The following is a 23,607-nucleotide window of genomic DNA, read 5'->3' as shown; positions in this document are numbered from 1 at the left end:
ATAGATACACACACAACCTACTTTTCTATTAAGTAATGATCTATGAACAATCAAATGATGAAATGATTTAGGGGAGCATTTCTTACAAGAAGTCCTATGTGGATCACTTTGTGAAGAAAGAATTGTTTGCCAAAGTGAATAATCATCTCCTAATTTATCTGTTTTGTAAACATGGATTTTCATATATTGGCTTTTCTTAAAATTGAGCCCATAATGTATTAATAAGATTGTATGTCTTTGTATTAGTTGCTTGAATATAAATGAATTAAGCTAATGATTTAATAGATCTTGTTCATCTAGAAAATTCTGGCTGCTATACAGATGTCATTCATACTTTCTTCTTTATAGGGTTGGAGAATTGAACTCAAAAGTTTACCCTTATGAAATCACATAGGAAGTGCTTCATTTTTTTTCATAGGAGAATCAGTGGGTGGAATTTGAAATTAACTCTGAGAATAAAGTTTTTTCCCCAAAGGAAGTTCTATTCATTTAGATACAATTTCTCTAAAATATTTTAGGAAGGTTTCCTTTTCTTTTCAAATGCATTTTACTTGGAAGACACACACAGACACACACAGACACACATACACATACACACATATATTTGCATATTTTCCCATTGATTTAAGAAATCATTTAGTCACAAAAAATAAATTTCATATTTCTGTATGAGCAGAGCCTTAGTTTATTTTTGGAAGTCTTTTGAATATAATCAGGGCCTTTTGCAATGAGATCCAGTTTTTGACCTCATTGATTTGAAAGGATGATTTGACCTCTTTACAGAAAAAAACCCACGAGCCAGAGATCTTTCATTTATCATTGTATTTTGTGTCAATGGAGGTTTTATTTCACTAAGTCAACTTTAAGATTTTATATTAATTTTAATAAAACAGTCCACTGATTTCTGTGCCACTTAGACTAACAAGTACTTTGACTTTTGTAGACAGGATTCATAAACTAGGTCTATGGTTAAAGGTCCTAATTGATTTTTGAAGCACTTCCTAAGTGCTTCCTAAGATCATAGAAGGATGACTTGAAGAAAATATCTTACCCAAAAGGCAAACATCATTGTTGATTTTGGTAATCATAAAATTTGATTTTGCTAAACATTTTAAATGAATAAAAATAACTTCAATGTCTAGGTAGAGAAATATAACATTCTGTGTCATCAGCCCAGTATTTTTGAAGCTTAAAATGATGGATCTTGTTGAGTTAAACTAATTTCAACCTCACACTTCCTCTCCTTTCATTGTATGCTGCATAATTTAAAATACTGCTAAATACATTCTTTAAAATGTATTTATGAATAGCTTTCTATATTATTTTTAGATCAGTGGATCATGACTTTTACGTTTTTATTCCCCCAAATTATCTGTCTTAATACTTTATGTGTTTGGTAGATGGAAAAGATATGGATTTATTCCTTAAAAACATCTTGCAGCTTTTTAGATATGATCAACCAATTAATTAGTCAGTAAGCATTTATTAAGTACCTACTATTCACTGGCAATATAAAAATGGAAATGAGCTCAATTAATCTTCTAAATAGTATTCGTACTATTGATGTCCACTGACTAGGTAGACCAGCAAGTCTGATTAACACTAAAAGTCAACATCATTTTGTCAAATTCTTAGATTTCTCTATCATGTTCTTTAATATTAAATAATTCATCTGGACCGCATAACACAAATCAAAGTAACTTGAAATACGAGATAGGAAATGTTCATAATTATGGGAAAATAAAGACATAATATATTGATCACAATATCCCACGACTTAAAATGTCAAGGGTATACATTCCAAAGAGTACAGTATAACCTGTATGACCTACATAAACAATATTATTTTTTTGCAGCATTTGAATATCATTTTCACAATATATCTGATAAAATCCCAGCTATAAGATTATTGAAGACAAATTGTACACACCTATTCTGTAACTTAGAAATTGTTGACCTCCCAGGCTCCTGACTGTTGCTTTCTAAGATGTGCCTGTATATCATAGTCAATTTTTGCCTAGCCTATTGTTAAGTCAGAGAAGATCAATGGATGATAGGAGTCTGTTGATTCTCAGGGATTTGATATGATGGCTCAATGTTTCCCTTTCAGACAGTTTTTTGAACGCTGTGGAATTTTCCTATAACTTTTCATCACAGCAGAATTTCTTTCAGTTTCAGTTCTTGGAGAGAATCTCACTGGCTTGATGTAGTACTTATCAACAAGTGAATTTGATGACAGTGTTAATACTTTGTCTCCCTTTCTGAGAGATAATGTGCTGAAATATATTAACAAGAAACTAAGCTAGTTGCTCCAGACCATGGTTATTGAGGGGAATTTGAGCAACTGAAGCATCCACAAGTGTACTTCCTTATCTGTGCTTGTGTACATACGGCAGTTTCATGCCTTGTGTATTTCTCATCTTTTAATTCTTTGACACTATCACACAAGGTTTTGACTGCCTTCAATTTTCTTTCTACATTTTCTATTTTGCTAGAAACCATTTAGTAATGTAGCAATGGTTATGGTAGAATAGCTGCATTTTTTCTCTCTGTGGCACTCCCAAGTGTTCCTTTTCATTACAGACATCTACATTGCTGAAAACACAAGAGAATGAGCCAGGTCTGTGGGGAGCAACTACAAGTAAAAATAAGACAAATAATAAGGAAAGATTTAAAAGCCGAGCATGTCAGAAGTAACAGAAGAGGTAGATGAAGCTCTGGGGTGGGGGCAAAGCTCTGTAAGAAATATGACTGCATGAAAAGAGGAGCTTAGTGTATTTTTCAAAATGGGTGAGGGGAACCCTCATACAGAACACAAACAAAAAGATTTGTAATGGAAATAAAAGTGTAGAGAAGGAAGCAGGATTGCTGAGACAAGAAAGATGAAAGAGCATTAGTTTGCTATGAAAGAAGCTAAAGAGATTCTGGGGTGAAAAGGGAAGATGGAGAACATTAAGAAAAGAAAAATAGTAGCTGTATAACCCTACTGTTGGGGGTGGAGTCAGGCTTTTTTGAATCTCCAACTAGATTCCCCACTCAAACTGGTGAATAGAAGTATAGATGTGTCCTTTATAGAAGAAGTGCTTACAGAAGAGACTTTTTGTAGGATGTGGTATCCCCTCATTTTTGCACTCTACATAAAAGTTTAACATAGTCTCCTATAGAATAACTCCTCGTCAAAGAAATTTGCGCAGTGCAGTTGGTTTCCTCCGTTGAATTTAAAGTGATTTGTAGATTGTAATGTTACATAAGCAGCTAGGTGGCGCAGCGAATACAGTGGTAAGCCTGGAAGACACCTTGCTAAATTCAATCTAGCTTCAGACTCAGACACTACCTGTGTGACCCTGGGCAAGTCACTTATCCCTGTTTGCCTCAGTTTCCTCATCTGTAAAATGATCTGGAGAAGGAAATGGTGAGGTACTCCAGTATCTTTGTCAAGAAAACCCCAAAAAGGGACAAGAAGAGTCAGATATGATTAAACAACAAAAATGTTACAAGGGTGAATCATAGGATCACAGATTTAGAGCTATCAGTGGCTCTGAAATCATCTAGTCCCACCTGCTCATTTTACAGATGAGGAAATTGAGGCCTCCAGAAGTTGTAATCTGCTCACCAAGACCACACAAGTATTGAATGCCACAGGTAGGATTTTATTCCTATGCCCCCCACTATATATAAAGATGAGCTATTATGACTATGCTAATGATGATGATGAAGATGATGATACTAGCATGCTTAATTAATCAATTAAAAAGTATTTAGGTGCTACTAGATGCCAGATATTGTACTAGGCAAAAAGACAAAAATGAAACAGTACCTGTCTTCAGGGAGCTTACATTCTACTGTGAGATAATGTGCCCATGTAGCACAGGCCTTCATACCCCATTAGACTTTGCTCAGTAACCATTCATGCTTCAAGCCAAGTAGGAATCAGAGCTAAAGGGCTGCCATTTAAAGAAGATGAATAGTCCCCTAATTGTCTGCTGAGCTAAAAGAGCTGATGATTTGATGTAGAAAAGAGAGATACAAGCTATTGGCCCTTTTACCAGTCTTTTCTTCCTCCTGTCACAAAATGATTTAAATCTTTCATTGCAGTGGAAAAAAATCCACCTTCCAATTCCAAGTCCACAATAGATCCATCTCTTTCCAGGCTGAGATAAAGCTCCTTAATTTCCAGTGCCTTTATCCACTTAGACTCCCTCGTAAGTAATCAGGTCCCAGATTTGTCTAAATGGCTATCACACACTTAGAAGTACATAAAACATAATAATAATAATAATAATAATAATAATAATAATAATAATTCCAGATAATCAGTTAAGAAACATTTTTAAGTACAAACCTTCCCCTTTTTTGCTTCACTGAAAGTAGCTTCTGCCATTGTTATAGTTTCTTCAAAAACAGAATCCTTTGGGTTTTTTTTTTAAGCAGAAAAATTTTCCCCAGGCCAGGATGAATGGAAAGCGAATAGGAATATTCAAAGTGTATTTTTATTTCAAAGTTTTGGAAATAATTTTCTTTGATAGAATGAAAGTTTAATCCATTCATTCTAGTGGTGTGACTTAATAAAAAATAATTGTTGACTTAGAGTGGTACCTCGCTAGAACCAGAATTGGTTCCTGCTGACTTTGTAGAGCTGGGCAGGCACCTGCTTTTCATGCTGGGATCTTGAGTGACATCTTCTCTGTCCTCTGGGGCTTCTTTAGCCATTCACTTTCTACCACTTTCAACTGAACCTTAATTCAAAGACTGGGATTGCAAAACTATTTTTTTAAATGCACTAGCCAATCAGCAGAGATTGCCAGATAAAGACAGGATATCTGAAATCCTATGGGTAAATATAAACATCACTGGCTCACATGGCACCCATAAAAGCACATGATTCTTTATAACTCTGTTGAAAAAAAAATCAATATCAATCACACATGCTCATTATAAAAGCTACATGTTATGTATTTAATACTCACCAATGTGATGCTTAACAAACATGCTTGAACTAAACTCCATTTGCATTTGATTTCTGTCAGAGCTTTAAAAAACAAAAGCCAGTGGCTTTCATCTGCCTTTCCTTTTAAACATTAAGAAATAACAGCTCAGATATGGTTTCGAGGAAGTGAAAAAAGAAAATTGTCCTCTAGGAGATGGTGACCTCTGGCCCCTCTAGGTTTGAATTTTCAACAGAGGGTACAAACACTAGACAGTTGCTCTCTCTAAAGAAAATACAACTCCAAAACTGCACAGTTCCCAATCACAACATGGGCTTTCAAAGGCATGGTGCTCTAATTGCTTGATTTTCTGGATCTTCAAGGGTAAAGAGAATAAGAAAATTACATAGTTTGACTTGTCTAATGGCCAGGTTACGATGTAAACTGATGTTAGTATCTCACATTGAAAAGAAACAAAGAAATGTAGACTGGTCTAGCCCAGCTAGGGTTTGGCCTTTTTATGTCTGCTTTTTCTTCTTTCCTTCATACGTATTTTTTGTTAGAGGGGAAAATCACCAATTTTTAGTGATGTGTACGTAGAGGGTAAGTGAAGGGAGCACTGGAGCATCTTTTTATTAAGATTTTACATAGTACTTGGTATCTGTAATGTGCTTTACTGTCAGCTATTGGTTAATTAATTATTTAATTAAATTTAGAAAGATATAAAGGCCTAGAGTGGTTGCAGTGGCTTTTAAACTGGAGCCATTCTGGAGCCACATGGCTTCCTCAAATGATCATTATAAAAACATCAGCATTTAAAATAAAATTTCCAAGCATGGAAGTCTTTACTATTCATCTCAACTAAGGGAAAAAAAGAAGTTGCCTTTGTCTTGTTTTGAGAAAATCCATCTATGCTTCTCCATGAGCTATGACAATTCCCAAAAATCTAATAGGAGGGGCAGTGTCCTGTCTTTTGGAAGCGTGAAGCTTTAAGACTGGATGAGATCTTAGGAGTATCTAATCCAGCTTCTCACATTTTATAGACAAGGAAGTGAAGCAGCCCAAAGAATGTAAGTGACCTGACCAAGGTCTTGTGGGTAGTCAAAAGCCAAGTTGGGATTTGAAGTAAGGTGCCCTGCCTTGTACTCTAGCATGGTTACACAATTCTCGCTCTTATGGGATGAATTGGTCTTCTTCAGCGTTCAGACTACTTATTTTCTTACCCTGAAGCTTATGTCATATTCAATTTATTATAAACAAATACTATTTTACTTTATTGTTCTTTCGCATAATATACCATATATTCCTATATATGGACTTATTATCATCCCCATTACAGTATAAGCTTCTTGTGAGCTGACAAGGTTTCATGTGTTGTATTTGTATCCCCAGATTCTAACACATCTGGCACATAGTAAAAGTTTACTAAATTGTTGTTGATTAATTTATTGATATTATTAAAATTAGATGTTCACATACATTCATTTACAATTCATGTTCTCCACTAGTATCCCCCTGCATTTCACGAGTAGAGAAATGAAGGCATAAAGTTATTCAAAATAGTGTCCCACAGTCAATGGTTAAAAATGCCACCAAAGTTCAGGGTTAATTATTTAGACCTCTGGGTGCCTTCTATACTTTTTGATTAATGAAATGCTTAGGACAGTATGTGAGGTCATTGTGCTACACTTTAAAAAGCCTTAGTTTTTAAAGAACTTGTATTCTCTGGATCAATGATGGAAAGTTTGCCATTTCAGTGAATGGGTATTAGTAATTTTCTTTGTTGATGGTGGGGATAGATGATTGATTAACAATGATATGGCTTTGTGTGAGGAGAGAGAATGACTGGCACATGTAAAGTCAGAGTTTGCTCTTTCTATATAAGATGATGTAAGGAAAAAGTACACCAATAAGTAGTAGAAACCACATGTTTAAATAGATGGCTTTAGGAGAAAGAAAAAGATCATCCCAAGAAAAAGTCAGTGTAATCTTATGTATTTGGTGGAATAGAATGCAAATCTCTCAAAAGTCTCTGTGTTCATCTATTTCCTCTATTTTTTGGTCAAGACAGTCATCCCTGACATGTCTATCTTGACCAGTGGTATTCCACACACTGGAAAGATGTGAGTAATCTTCCCTGGGGCGTTGCATTATAGTCAAGTTGGTCAGTGAGAGTGCAAGAGTGGACCTGTCACTTGTACTTTGGCTTTGAAACCAGAAAGCTTCATCTCTTTCCCTGAGCTGGCTAAATGATAGCAACAGTTCACATTTATATTTAGTCCTTTGCAAAGGGCTTCCCTCAAAATAACACTGGGAGGTGGATATTGCAAGCATTATTAACCTCATTTGACAAGTCCCATACATGGTTGATGGCAGAATTCCTGGATATCCAGATCCTCTGCCAATTCGGATCAGCACTGATCTGACACTCATAATCTTAGTCTACAGTGGTTTTTAATCTGGGGAGCCATGAACTTGATTTTTAATATTTTGATAACTTCAATAGAATTGGTTTCCCTGGCAACCCTATGTATTTTATACTATACTTTTAAAAACCTTATTCTGAAGAGTCCATCGACTTCATCAGCTTGCCAAAAGCATCCATGACACAAGAAAAGATTATCAACTCCTGTTTTAGAAGGTTAGCACAATGTCTAGCACATAGAAGATGCTTAATAAATGTTTACTGACTGAATTTTAGAGAGCTGCCTAAAACCCTCAGTGCTTCAGTGACTTTGTTATACAGGTTTGAGTTACAGGATGGGATTTGAACCCAAGTCTTCTTAACTCTGATTCTTTATCCACTGTTCCACCTGGACTTTATTTTCTTATTTTTCTTTTTACTACACTATACCACCTGTCCACAAGCTTACCCACCATTAGGCCTGTGACCATCATCAAAGTCTTAGCTGGTCTTTATCCTCCTATTTCATCTTTGGTAACTATCCCAGGGTAGTTTTTGGCTTGTTACAGTGGCCAGAGGTGGGAACAATGAGAAACTCACAGACTATTCTCGTGGTTTCTGACATTTTGACCTTTATAGGTCACCTGTTCTACTCCAACTAGACGGGTACAAGCAGAACAGAGGTTTATTGGGCACCATGAGCCTTTGGAGTGACCTGAAATGATACATGGCATAAACGAGGGCAAAACAAAACAAAACAGCTTATTAGAGGAAATAAGGGATGCTTTGGGCATTCATTAACCTTTAGAGGTTGATACAATGGGGGGGCAATCATGACCTTCTCTAGTATTCCTGTGGAGCCATTGTCAAAGAGAAACTACTGGACTGACTTGCTATGTCAATTCTTACATTCTTACAACTATCACAGTGATCAAAGTTATGAATATCTGGCCATGGTAGAAGGTAGAGATAAGTTCCTCTTTACTTTCGAGGTATCCAAAGTGGAATATCTAGCACCTTAACAGTGTATTCATAGCTAAAGCACGTGAGCACAGAAAGAGATCCAGTAGCAGGCTACCAGTAATTCTCATACAAGCTGCTGATATTTTTTCAGGGGATGGAGTTTCCATATTCAGAGTTCCCTGCATGGATAAAATCACAGGTCTCCATCCCCATCCTCCAAAACAAAACAAAGCAATAACTTAACTAATGTGGTGAAAAATATCAGATGAGGTAGATGTGTTCTGGGTAGGTTGTGCAATCCCGAGCAAGTTGGATAGCTGTTCTGGCCAGTGGTAACTGACAGATCTGGGAAACCAGTCAACTAGAGAAGGGAGGATTGAACAGGCACGACAGGCTGCCTCCTCAGGGCATGTAAAGGCACTGAACGCAACAATTTTTCTGGAGTCCAACTCTCATGCATCTGTGGCCAGTTGATTAGAGAATGGGCAGGATGTGCTGGTGAAGTTGTGGGGCCACAGCCAAATCAGACTGTACCCTGCGGTGAACATCTCTTGCCAAAAGAAGACACAGCTTCCATTCCTGGGATTGCAGCAACTTGCAGTGCTAGGTTCCAGCTGCAGCTGGCAGAATGCAGAGCAATAGCCCTGGAGGGAAGCCCTATTAGTCCCTGGCTGTGAGGCACAGCACTGGGAAAGCCCAGTTCTGCACAGCCATGGCCATGGACTGAACGCAGCCAGCAGTGAGCAAGGCAGCTGAGCTGAGAGGGCAGCATCACTGCTTGGAGGAAAGCAGACAAGAGTTTGGAACATCATGGAACAACCATTGCTGAGAGAACCCTGTGGGCTCAGCAAGCTGGGCAGGGGCTAGTGCTGATCAGCCTTGGCCAAAGATATCTCTTGTGCATGGGGCTTGGCAGAATGACAGCCTACTCATCCAAACCAGGGGGCTGCTTCTTTTATGAACAGTCACAATTCTTGCTCTTCTAGTAAAGGGTTGCTTATTGTTTTTGAGATTAAGGCTCTTTTTTCTATAAAATGAAGGAGAACTTTGAAAGGGATGCTGACATTGGACAAGAGAGTCACTGATGTTTGTGAAGGTCTCTCTAGAGAAATAGGTAGGAACATGGCTCCAATACAAAATAATTTATTGGTTAGAAGTATCTACGTTGTGCCCTTCAGAGATTTAAGGTGAAAAGTGTCTGTGTGCAATTGCATGTTCTTATTATTTTTAACCACAGTTTTTTCAAGGAGCATGTCCATTGTATAACATGGCTCAGTGGATAGTATGCTGGGCCTGCAGTCAGGAAGATATAAGTTCAAATCTAGCCTGAGACATTTATTAGCTTTGTGACCCTGGACAAGTCACCTAACTTCTGTCTGCTTAATTTTACTCAACTACAAAATGGGGATAAAATGGGCTAATATTTGTAAAGCATTTAGCATAGTATCTGACACAGAGTAGGTGCTTGATAATTGCTGGTTATCTTCCTTCTCCTAACACCATTTGGATCTGAATTTTCAGTGATTCATAGGAAGTAAAATGACATCATGGATAAGCAATAGAACAGACATACGAGCTGTGAGTTTTAATTCAGATTCTCATAGTTTCCTCTATCATCATCTCTTCAAAGCTATATGAGGTAGAAATATCAGAGAATATCCCGTCTTTCCAAGGTGTTTGATAAGTCCTTTGCTAGATTCACTTTTCTGTTTATACAAAAAGGGACATTGTCTCTAAGAGGACACTGTAATAGGAGTGAGCCAAAGAGCATAGAAGGAAAATAATGGCGTGGCGTATTTAGCAACATTAGGGGATCCCCGGTGCTTTAGCCCAAACTCATCTGACTTATCTAGTGCTCAAGTAATTAGTAGCATAGGGACATCAATAGAGACAACAGTGGGCTGATTATTTTTTGGGGGGGGTGGGAGGGGGAGACTTTATGCTGTCCCAGTTTGCCTATGGAGGCACATTCCCTATGTGACCATAGGGGCATTGCTTAACCTCCCTATGCCTTAAGGCATGTAGACACATGCCTTCTGCCCTACTTCAAAAGCACATCACTTACATTGTCCTTTTGAAGTTAGGCCTATGTTCTACAGAGTGTACAATGTGGCCAGCGGCAAATCTGGCTCTTTGGTTTTTGTTGTTTCTTTTTTTTTTTTTTTTAAATCAGCACATTGGTTGATGTAGATATGGTCCCAGTAAAGTGCCCTAGAATGCAGATAGAAATTTATTCACTCTATTACTTGCATTAGAGAGGATTAACAAAACTGAGCTGATTCATGGGTGGTCATGAATATTATTTGTATGTCATTTTACAAAAGCAAAATTCTGTAGAATGCATCATGATTGTACAAAAAAAGGTTGGATTTGTAGTTGTGTGTTCTTCATAATTTCATAGTGGCAAATAGAAAAAATATCCTAGTTGTTTTTCTTTTCACTCACATGTTTATTTTGAAACCTATTAAAAACAAGGTCTTTTTTCATAGCATAAGCCATCATTATCACAAACATTGTCCTTATATACAAGATGAAAAATAGAAAATTACAGTAGTTATTTGCATGAGACCAAAAGAATCCCTGTTTCTCAAAATGTATAGCTAATTATGGCAAAAATCACCTTGGATAACTATCTAACTTTCATTATTTCTTTTTTTTTACTAAGGTATCCTGCTGGAAATAAAAAAAAGTCATCTTTGTAATTTTCTTTTACATTGTCAACTCTCCATGATACCATTGTAGACTAAACATTGAGATGATAGATTAATTTTTCCCTTTTCATCCCTGTCTTAGTTTTGTACAGAAAGTAGAATTTCTCTGTTCATGTATGTGTGTGTGTGTGTATGTTTGTGTGTATGTTTGTACATATGTGTATGTATGTATGTGTCTATGGATGGGTGGATAAATGACCTAAGTGATAACAGGTGACAGAGATGGGTTTTTACTTTTATTTCACTTCATGAACATTTTACTGGGTTCTTCAAACAGGTTAAAGGGTTCACTTTTTTCTTTATGTCTTCTTGTAAACAACACCAAAGGGAAAGGTGAGAAAGCTGCTCAGAGCATTTTTTCTCTTAATTATGAAGTTACAGATTCAAAATCTCCCTTTTCTATGACAAATAATAAGGTAGTACATAAAAGCAAGAGTAAAGATCATTGAGTTTGCAATTGTATGGTCTGGATTTGAAGCCTGGTTCAGCCAATAACTAACTGTGTGTAACCTTGGTCAAGCTATGTAATCTTCCTAAATCTCAGTTTGGGTTAGATGATTGACCTTAAAAGGTCCCTTTAAGGTATGGATCTGTGATTATATGATTTTCTTTTGTCTCTCAGTTATAGCCAATTTCTACTCTGAATTTAGAAAGTTTTGTTTTTTTTGTTTTTTTGTTTTTTTTAGGGCAGCAAAGTGCACAGTGAACTCTTCCTGAGTTCAAATCTGTCCTCGGATACTTACTAGCTATGACACCCTGGGAAAGTCCCTTAACTCTGTTTGCCACAGTTTCCTCATCTGTAAAACAAGATAGAAAAGGAAATAGCGAACCATTCCAGTATCTCTGCCAAGAAAACCCTAACTGGGCCACAAAGAGTCAGACACGATTGAAAACAACTGAACCACCACCATCACTACAACGTGCTTGACAGTCCACCATCTATATGGGTATGTCATGCAGTATATGACTAGGTAGTATGCTATAGGATAGGATAGAATATAGCTAAAATAAAACTCTCTGATGCTATATATTATAACCTTAAAGATATACACATGTAAACCACTTTTAGCAGCCAATTTTAATTTTAGATCATGATTACCAAAAGCCACAGAATGCCTACATAATTGATGCAATATTTATTTAAACCATTACACAAAGACTTGCTAATGTGAGAAGTACTCAGAGATATTATTACTAGAAGGCTTTAGCAGAAGAACATTCCTTCGTAATGGGCTTATAAAGATGGACAGCTTCTGTAATTTAGTGAGATTCTGCTGCAGACCACGAATTGGTTTTCTTTTTCAAATGTTCAAAGCTGACAAATAAAAGATCCCAGTTGAAATGTTGCCACTGTTGTTAGAACATTTTAAGGATATGGTATTTGGAAGGTTCTTAATTATGTTGAATATTTTGATGACATGTTGGGTCCCCTCTGTATCCAGAATGGACTTTTTGGGCAGTTTATTTAGTGTTATTCATGACATACAATGAATTACTAGCCCTAATGCTCATAACTAGTCAGTTCAGCAGCTTCTTCCACCTTTGAAAAGGATGCAAACGATTTATAGCAAGTAGTCCAAATTGAAACCTGTCTGAGAGACCCTTTTCCATTTACCCACCTTTACATCTTCTTGTTTTCCTTTAAATAGGGCTACATAGACAGGTTGCCTGAAGTTTAGAACACATATTATGATGTGTTTCTATAAAAACCATATTATACAATCAGCATGCATAGAGGGACTGCTTGCTGGGGGAAGAGTTGCATGCCTATAGGTCATCCCTGGGGGACAGACTGTATATAAATACCAACTGCAAGTTCACAGTTTGTACAAATATAAACTCAGTTAGAACAAGATAACATGTATAGATTGTGACATGGCAATACCTAGCTGTGCATTTGTGTTCCTTGCTACATCAGGTTCTCGAAACCATTTGGGGAGCAGTCAAAACAACACATTATTTCCAAAAGACAAAGGGTCCAAGGGCAATAAGGAATTCAGGTTGAATTTTAAACAAATACTTCACAAAAATCACTTACCTACTCACCCACCTGCTACTCAGATGTCCAAGGAAAAAGAGATGTATTTAGGTTTCCTTAGGCTCCCTGGAGCATACATGGGAAAATATGTACATTTATGTATGTATATGTAGATAGATACAGGCCTATAAATATACAGACATATGTAGTTCTATACATCTCTGTGTATCTATGTATGTATGTATGTATCTATCTATCATCTATCTATCTACCTACATATGTATGTGTGGGCATAAAAACATGTACTCAACACCAAATGGAAAATTATGTGATAACACTGCTCTCCATTGGAGATGAAGAAAGGAGGATCCATAAGAATATTAAATGATTCAGCTTCTCTGCAGCAGATTCTCCAGTGGGGGTGGGGGATAGGGTGGTATTTCATATAATATAGTAATGGAACTAATTCAGTTCTAGCTTTCACTTTAGGTCCACCTCAAAGTGACTGTGTTAACTCCTGGCTCTGTTACTTATAGCCTATGTGACCTTATTCAAGTCAGTTATCAGGGTCACAGTTTCCTCATTTATAAAATGAGAGATTTACACTAGATGATCTCCAAGGTATCTTCCAGATCTAAACCTTATGGTCTGATGTTATCTCCCCTTCTTTCTCAACTTCCTCCTTCCCTGCCTGATTCCTACTCGGCAGTAGCTATGTTGACAGCACCTAGGTGTAAAGCCAGGTAGGCAGTCTACCTGTGCACTAGATTTAAAAAGAATAGAACTAATTTTGTCTCATGGTCACAAATCATTTTAAAATCACCTAGGATTATAGTCAACAATTCTAGTTATCAAGACTATTCTATGTAAGCATAAGGGAAAAGCCTAAATTGGCCAAATTTGGTTCAAAATAGTTTTATAATACTCAACTGGACCTAAGGTTACAGGTGAGCTGGGCCCAGTGTCAAGATGTTGTGTCTCCTTCTGCCACACTTGCCAGGAGTTGCCACTCCCCTGCTCTCATAGAATCACGTCCATAAAGAAATCTGCTACATCTATACTGGGGGCTAGAATATATGCCCAAGTAACTGAATCCTTTTGGAAAATGCATTAAGAATAACTGGAGAAAAGATTTAATTTAGATAAGGCATAGTGAAGTGTGTTTGTAATGTTGTAAAAAGGTCTAGGATGAGAAATGCTGTAAATGGGAGGGTATTAAAGTGAGGCTGCCTTAGTCTAAAGCTTTAAAAGTGATAGAAAACACCCAGGGAAAAATATCATTGGTGAGTGCATCATAAATGGATTTCATTGTATTCTGTACATATGGATATGCCATAAAGACCTCTTTAAGAGGGATTTCAGGAAATACAGTATAGATAGTGATTGCCGGGAAGTAGAAAAAGTAATAATAATGATACCCAAGCTGATCTCACCAGCCTTGAGACTCTACCTCATCACTACCCTCTGCTTCTATGATTGGAAGGTGGGGCCATGAACTCCAAACCTCCTTTTAAGGAGAGAGCTTAGTCAGACATCTCATTTCTCACCTGGCAGCACTATCTTAGAACATCTCTGACTGACTTCTCCACCAAGATTAGATATGTTCCCTCATCCCCAACTTTTCAGCTTCTTTTTGTGTTTTTTTATCAGAATGTACTTGAGTTCTTTTTAAAAATTTTAACATTCTTTTTTTAAATTTTGAGTTCCAAATTTTCTCCCTCCCTTCAGCCCTTTCCCCATCCATTGTGAAGACAAGCAATATGATACCCATTATCTATGTGAAGTTATGCAAAACATTTTCCATATTAGCCATCCCACAAGCATTTATTAAGTGCCTACTATGTCTGGGGAACTGTGATACATGTTGGAGATACAAAGAAGTTGGGGGAAGCAAAACAGTCCTTTTTCTTAAGGAGATCAGAGCCCAGTAGGGGAGACAACATGCAAATAGTTACATATACTGTGTGCATGAAAGACAGTCTTAGGAGGAAGGCACTAGCTAATGGTGAAACAGGGAAAAGCCTCTTGTAGAAGGTGCTATTTGAACTGAATTTTGAACAAAGCCAGGAGGTAGAGGTGAGGAGGAGGCACATTGCAGGCATGAGGAAAAGCCAATGAAATAGCATGGAGTTAGAAATGGATCTTCACGTTCCAGGAACTGTTTCTCGAATTGGTGTTGGTAGGAAATACAGGTTCCTTGAAAAACACAATTGTCCACAAAAATTAAGGTTGTAAAAGATAATGAATAGCTTTGAGGGTGGCCTTGAACTGTTTTGTCCCAGACACATAGTGTGGTGCTTCTTTTCCTGGCATATAGGTTAAAATGGGCAATATGTTATCAAAATGGACTGGCCCCAGGACTCTCTCTGTTTTCCTCTCTTAAGTGACTTATTCCTCTCAGTCCATCACTTTCACTTTACTCTTGGGCAGAGGGCAGCAGTAGTGATGCCAACATTGAAAGGAAGAAACCAACCACTTATAAAGCACCTACTATGTGCCAGGCACTGTGCTAAGTGGACTAAAATATGTAATACAAATATCATTTCACCCTCACAACAACCCTGGGAGGTAGGTTCTATCATTACCCCCATTTTATAGACAAAGAAACTGAGGCAGGCAGAGGTTTAAATGACTTACCCAAGGTCAAAGAGATAGTATCTGAGGCAAGCTTTAAACTAAAGTCTTCTTGACTCCAGACCCAGTGAGCAATGTATTGTACGCCATAGCTGCCTCAGCAGCAGTGGCAAAGGCAATAAAGAGATGGGTTACTCTGTAAGAGCGGCGAGGAAGCCAGGATGAGTAGCAGTGGATGTAGCAATCAATGGTGACAGGCTACTCAGAGTTTCAGAGTTTGTGTTACCCATGTTCAGGATCTCTTCCGTTAAATCTGAATGGACCCTGTTACTACACATGCACAGGGGAGCCACATACAAGTATTTGCATTTTTACAGAACTTTTCATTTGATCCTATGAAAATACTGCACATATAATAATTACTTAAGGTACTGCATCCCTATTTTAAAGGTATTGATGTATTTTTCAAGAGTTCTTATTCATGAGATTTGCAACTAAGTAGAAATCATGATGCTGTATTAAATGAATTGAGAGGAAATGGGTCTGATATTGAACAAGCAAATCAGACTGCTTTTTTTTTTTTGCCTAGGACTGGGGGTTGGGTTCCACGTAGTGATTTCCCTGACAACCAATTTGGCATCTTATACTGTCACAATAAGCTCATGATTTCAGGTGAGGAATAAGCTGAAGCACATGAACCCTCAAGCAAAAGAGATGAAATTTTCATCCAAATGTCCTAAAGAATAAAAATGATGGAGATAAAAACAGAAATTATATGACATGGACAAAGTTGTTTCTAACTAGAACATTTTTCAAAGTTTTCTAGGGGCATCAATCGCTTTCTGAGCAAATCATTTAGTACAGAGCTCCAGTGAGGGCATTAGTAAATGATCCTCTTCTGCCTACAATTAGATTAGTCATGGACTTGTAGGCTTGAATTTATGATGATTTGGATTGAAGAAAAAATTCTTGTGCCTGCACTTCGCTAAAAGAAAATAAATGCTGTTACTGAAACATGAATAAAACCCCTAGATTTCTATTTGCCCTTAAATCTATTTCTTGCAATTATGCCCACTGTCTCTTAGTTTAGGGATAGGGTCAGAGAGAGGGACTATACCCTGTGATTTTATTAGCATAGGGAAGACCCAGTGAGGAAACTTCCTCTCACGTACAGATCGGTACATGTACTGCAACTTCTGGTCTTAGAGAATTTCCTAGGGCTAAGAGATTATGTGACCTGTCCAATGTATGTCAGAAGTGTAAATTGACAAAACAAAAAAATTGGGGCAGCTAGGTGGCGCAGTGGATAGAGCACTGACCTTGGATTCAGGAGGATCTGAGTTCAAGTCTGGCCTCAGACACATAACACTTAGTAGCTGTGTGACCCTGGGCAAATCACTTAATCCCGTTGCCTAACCCCCCCCCCAAAAAAAAGAAATGGGAATTGAACCCAGGTCTTTCCATTTGAGGCCATCTCTCCACACCATACTGCCCCCTCATAAATGAAATATGTACCAAGATACAAAAGGTGATGTAATAATCATACATCATAATTATTATATTATAGTAATATATATTATATAATTATTACTCAATATAATTCAAATTATAATTAACAAATTCCCTCAAATATTGAGAATGAGAATATATTATACTCTCCTCAAATACTTAATTTATAATTATTATATATAATAATTATCAGGTGTTTATATAATTTTATATAATGTAAATTATATAATATAAAGAATATAATATAACATAAATCATATAATATAAATAACATAATATAAAATATATTCCATATTAATAATAATTAATTATACATTATAATTATGCATATACAATTATACATTTTATGTATATATGTGTGTATGTGTGTGTGTGTATATATATGTATACACCTGGGTGCTCCCAAACCAGAACCAGTTAAGCCAAGAACTATTATCACCAGCACTTATATTCTTTCACTAATATCCCCCTCTGATACCTCATCATAGTGTGGAAGTGACCCTGGTTTCTCAAAGGTTATGCTAATGTAATGCAAGATTCTATGAAGATGGAAAGGCTTGAAGTATAGCTCTGACAATGTGCCTCTTGTCATCCAAGGCCAGCCTAACTAAATTCAGAAGGGATCAATAACAGAAGTTTGTTAATGAATTACTTTGGCCACAGCTAGTCATGAAGATCGTCTATCGCCTGATCATTGTTCCTCGTATAAGACTCTATTTCCCGACTTCACATCTTTGCTCACACTGTGCCCCATGCCTAGAATGCTTTCCTTCCTTATTTTTTTCCTCTTAGCTTCCATGGCTTCCTTAAAGACTCTTTTCAAATCCTACCTTCTGTAAATGATCCTGTTCCCTCCCCCCACCAAGAGATTTATCTTTTAGAAGATAGAATTTGAGCTGAGAATTCCATTGATAAGAAAAGCATCGCATTCTAGGTATAGGGAAAAGTCAGTGAAAAGGCACAGAATTAGGATATTGTAATGGCTTGGAGGATCTGCAAGTAGGCCAGTATGTCTGGGTAGTAAAGTACATGAAGGGGGTTAAAGTGTGACACTAGAAAGGTGGTTCTTTGCATTGAAGGAAGGAAGCAAGCATTTATTAAGCACCTAACTCACACCATGTACCAGGCACTGTGTTAAATGCTTTTCAAATACTAGTTCACTTGATCCTTACAACAACTCTGGAAGGTAGGTGTTATTTTACAGTTGAGGAAACTGAGGCAGATAGAAGTTAAGTGACTTGTCCAGTATCATTCAGCTAGTGTCTGAGAGTGCATTTTAACTCAGGTCACAGTATTCCTGATTTTAGGCCCCTGAGTTTTACCTGGATGCCTCTGAGAAGCAGTGTAGACATGCTAACTGGTTCACCAGTTAACAAATTCTTCCACTTTTTAAACTTGCTATCTTTTATACAAAACAAAATTTGTTCAGCATAAATGCAGCAAGTGATTAGATTTCTGTTTAGGTTATGCCATAGCATGCATTCTGTGACAGATAGCATTTTTGGCCATATTGTAAATGCCTACTAGGGACTCTATTTTGGTAATTGGATGAAAACAAGAGACCCTTAGTGAAATTTAACTCACTTTCAACAAGTAGTTATTAGATGCCTACCATCTGTAAGGTGTTATGCTAGATTCTATGGTTAAAAAGACAAAAAATTAACAGCTCTTTCCCTTAAAGCATTTATGTTTTATTTGGGAAATAGAACATGTCCAGTTATAAATAAATACAAAGTAATATGAATTTGAGGATATCTTTAACAACTGAGTGGAATCAGGAAATACTTCATTTGGGAAGTAGTAACTGAGCTAATCTTTTAACTAAATTAGTAATTCCAAGAGGTAGAGGTAAGGAGGGAGAGAATTCAAGAAGTGGGGAAAAGCTATGCAAAACCTTAAAGATAGGGGATGGAATGCTATGTATTGAAAATGCAAGTAGGCCAGCTTAGCTGAAATATTTAGTATAGGAGGGGGAGTGACATAAGATCTATCTGGAAAGATAGGTGGGATCCAGCTTTGCATTCTACAAGAGTTTCTATTTTATCTTAGCTAGGAAGCTCTTGAAGTTTCAGGAGTAAGGGAGTGACAATATCAAACTTCTTTCAGAATATCAATTTGGCTCTGGTTGGTGGTGAATTGGATCCGGGGGGATTCCAGAGACAGGGAAACTGATTTGGAGGCTATTTATAATTGTACAAGTAGGAGCTGATGAAAGCATGAAATAGGGTTTTTGTGTGAATGGGGAGAAAGAGATATTGTGGAAGTAGAACTGTTTAGTTGGGGATGGGGGCAGGCAAAGAGGGGAAGAGTCAGGGATGACTGAGGTTTCAGCCCTATGTGAATGGAAAGATGGTGGTGCCTTTGACAGAAATTAGGCAGTTTGGAAGAGGGCTGGGTTTAGGTGACCAGAGGTGATAGAGATAAGGGACTCTATTTTGCACTGGTTGATCTTGAAATGGCCTGTGGGACATTTAAATAGAGATATCTAACAAGCTATTGATGATATGCAACTCAAAAGATAAGGATACAAATAGATCAATACATAGACTGCTTTATAGTTTACAAAAGTCTTTTCCTACAATAACTGTGTGAGGTGGGCAGTAGAAATTATTCCAAATTTACTATGAGGAAATGAAGGCTCAGAGAGGTTATGACTTCCCAGTGGTCTCACAGTTAGTGTTACTAAGAGTCGACACCTGAACTCAAGTTTTCTGACCCCCCCTCAAGAAATTAATATTGTATATTACAAAATGCATGTCATCCCCTTTACTATTACCTCATTCTAATTCATAGAAGAATTGGAGATTTTTCCAATGGAGATACATTCATAACTCAATGGTAACTGCATATTTTTCTTGTTATTGAGTTATTGCAGTCATGTCCAACTCTCCATGACCCCATTTAAGGTTTTCTTGGCAAAGATATTGGAGTGGCTTGCCATTTTCTTCTCCATCTCATTTTACATATGAGGAAAATAGGATTAAATGACTTGCTAAGGGTCACACATCTAGTAAGTATCTGAGGCTGAATTTGAACTCAGGTCCTCCTGACTGCAGGGCTGGCACTCTATCCACTGCACCACCTACCTTCCCACACTGTGTATATTACATCTGTCTATCTATACACACACAGTTCATACATAGGATAGTATTACATAACTTCTATAGAAATATCATAGTTCAAATAAGAATGGCTTACGTTGTATCTTGTCCAGGAGATAAACTGTATTTGTATTGACTTATTCCTAAGATTATTGTTTTGAACATTTTTCTGATGGGCTGAGCAGGAACTAGCTATTAGTTCAATAGTGAGCTATGACTTCAATTGATAACAGAAGTATTACAATAGGTTTAATTGGTATATAAATAAAATATACACTTTATATGACATGTTTGTATATATGTATATGTGTATGTGTATATACATACATACACTGTTAAAGAAATGATAATACACGCTATGGGTATTATACCATGTGGGATATTATACTATATAATTATATATAACTGCATAGCTCATATATATATATATATATATATATATATATATATATATATATTTAGAATTGTAGTCCCATTCCTTATTCACAATGGACTTTGCCAGATAAGTTTTGGGCAAAGATTCAACAGAAATGCATATTTTTTGAAAGTATTATGGAATGACTCTTAGAAGAGATAGTTAAGGTTTCTCTTTTAAAGTCTCATCTATAGCAGTTATCTACAGAAATTAGTCAGTTGAGCTAGGTATCTTAATGTGCTACTGTCTTTTCAGTATTTTGATAAACCACTGTTACCTTTTACTCTAAAATGGCAGCAAAATCCAAAATTTGTGGTTTAATTCATATTAGCATTCAAGAATATCAATGTTTGCTTAGCATTTATCAGAATTATTCACATTTTTGGTTCTGCAAACTATATTCTCTAGTTTATACCACTGCAAAACGTCAATTCCAGTACCGCATTGTGGTATAGAGTTGACCCTAGATTCTCAAAGCCTGTGTCAGTAGAATTCAAGTTTGGGTAGGTTTTACCAAGCTTGAAAAACTGTGAGTATGAGTTTGCCAAAAGACCAAAGACCAGCCTAGCTGAGTGTGGAGGTTTTCTTTATCACAAAACTGACCACAAGGTGATAAATTTACTGGACATGGGAAACGTATGAAACAAGTGAAAATACAAAATAGCCCTTAATTCTGAGCAGATGGAATGGCAGAAAAGGAGGCAGAGGGCGCAAAGATTCAAGTAGTTCTTAGATTACTCAGTTGCTGGCACTCTTGAATGTGTGATTTTCATCTAATGGCCAGTGTGAGCTGATAGACTGCGGGAGAAACTGAATCACATTCCTTCTCATTAATATTCTCTCCATAAATGAAATGAGAAGACAAAAGGAAAGTTGAACCTTAACAGACAGATGACTCATAGGTCTTCCTCAGAGAGGTAAATAAAGGAAATGACTGAGTTAGTTTCACCACATGCCCAAAGGCAGTAAGAAACATTGGGGCATTTGACCATAATGCTCCTAGTGAGCATAATGAAACAGATAATTAAGAAAATAATTGTAGTTTATGTGTCAGAATCTTATAGAGATGAAAAATGAGGGAGATTTGATGAAGAGCTTTACAGGATTCTTTAAACTAAGTTAGCATGCACCTTTATATTTAGTTACAAAAGAGAAATGAAAGGACGAAAAGTTGAAAAGATGTTTGAAAATACAACTTGGGATATTATAAAAGGGGGCAGGAGAGAAAAAAGGCCTCAAAAAAACCCAAGAAATTAAAAGTACATTCAAGGGGCAGCTAGATGGTACAGTGGATAGAGCTCTGGTCTTGGAGTCAGGAGGACCTGAGTTCAAATCCAGCCTCAGACACATAACACTTACTAGCTGTGTGACCCTGGGCAAGTCACTTAACCCCATTGCCTCATCAAAAAAAAATACATTCAAGTACTTCTTTTTTCCATATGTCAAAAATCTCTATCAGAATGGTTTATGTATGCATTGAGGTTACTCCTGATAAAAATATGAGAAGGGAACAGGTAGGCTTTTCCAGGTAATTTTCTAGAAAAGAACACATCTTCATAGTTACACAAATGAACAAGAGGTGTACAGAGTATATTGCTATGTCTATTGTTTGTTGATTTGTTTTTTAAAAAATAAACTTTCTGTAGAAAAAAAAATATAGCCCTGAAGGCTTTTTTTCCAAATTGTTTCCCTTTTATATGCTAGAAACCATACAAGATCCCATACTAGAAACCACTATGAAGATGAATTTGTTCAAGGATCATTTGAAATTTGGGCTTAAAACAAATTGACGTATGGTCACCTAGGGTGATCTAAGCTGGTCTGGAGTATGTCCCTGGCTAAGACTCTCCCTGTATGTGTTTTCTTCTCCTGCTAGAACGTAAGTTGCTTCAGGGCAAGCACTAACTCACTTTTCACCACTGCCTCTACATATGTGGTCTCTTTCTGCCAGAATATCAGCTCCTTGCAGGACTCCAGACAGAAGATAGATACCCTGTTGGTGGCTTGTCAGTTCTTCAGATGCTTCCGTTCATAGCGGGCATTGTGTTGATTACATAGAACCATGGGATACTACAGAGATTTCTTAATGAGAGCCACAGTCACTTGAAAGAGATTGGTCTAGCCATCCTTCCTGGAAAAACAAAGTAGATCAAAGTATATATCATCCAGATTACCCCAAGCAGCTTGATAAACTTTTGAGTTGGTCTGTCAGAATGTATATGTGTATGTGCGCACACACATATGTATACATATGTACACATATAATATACATGCATGCGTACACATATACATACAGACACACACATACACATGCAGTGCATGTGCTAGGACTGAGTAATGAACAGGACCCAAAAATAGAGGAAGAGAGTTGTCTAGATTATATGTGAGAAATTGTGTAGCGCTTGGAATGATCCCCCGGTGTTTCCTGATGCACATAGCCTGTCCAATGGGCTATTTGATACAGAAGCCCATCTAAAACAAAGCTTAAAACAAAACCCCACAACACACCTTGTGATGCTCTAGAGTGGTGAACCATAGAACACTACAGTATCTAAAGAAAAAAAGGCTCATGACCCCAGGGGGCAATGGAATTATGCATGGTGGGTAAAAGTGGGCTGTAGTATACTACCAGCCATGATAGAAGTAAATTAAAAGCCCTTGTCCAGCCATTCACCCAAACTACTTCGCTATCTGCCCTGCCTCCACTGATATACCATGACTCGGCCCCCACTTTCCACCTGTTATTCTTGGGCACAGTAATCAAATCAAAACCACCATTGCTTCTGGAAATTGAGCACTTATTGGTTATGGATCAACTCAATCTCTGTGACTCCCTAGACCAAACTTTTCTTCCCTGGCTGACTCTCCTCATAAGTGTTTTCTTCTCCTACTAGAATGTAAGCTGCTTCAGAGCAAGCCCTCCCTCACTTTTGACCACTGCCCTTAAATGTGTTCTCTCTCTCTCTCTCTCTCTCTCTCTCTCTTCTCCTCCCTCTCTCCTCTCTCTCTCTCTCTCTCTCTCTCTCT

Source organism: Phascolarctos cinereus, unplaced genomic scaffold (genome assembly GCF_003287225.1).
Source record: "Phascolarctos cinereus isolate Bilbo 61053 unplaced genomic scaffold, phaCin_HiC Scaffold_7;HRSCAF=346, whole genome shotgun sequence".
NCBI classification, from domain to species: Eukaryota; Metazoa; Chordata; class Mammalia; order Diprotodontia; family Phascolarctidae; genus Phascolarctos; species Phascolarctos cinereus.
This window is presented reverse-complemented; position numbering follows the sequence as displayed.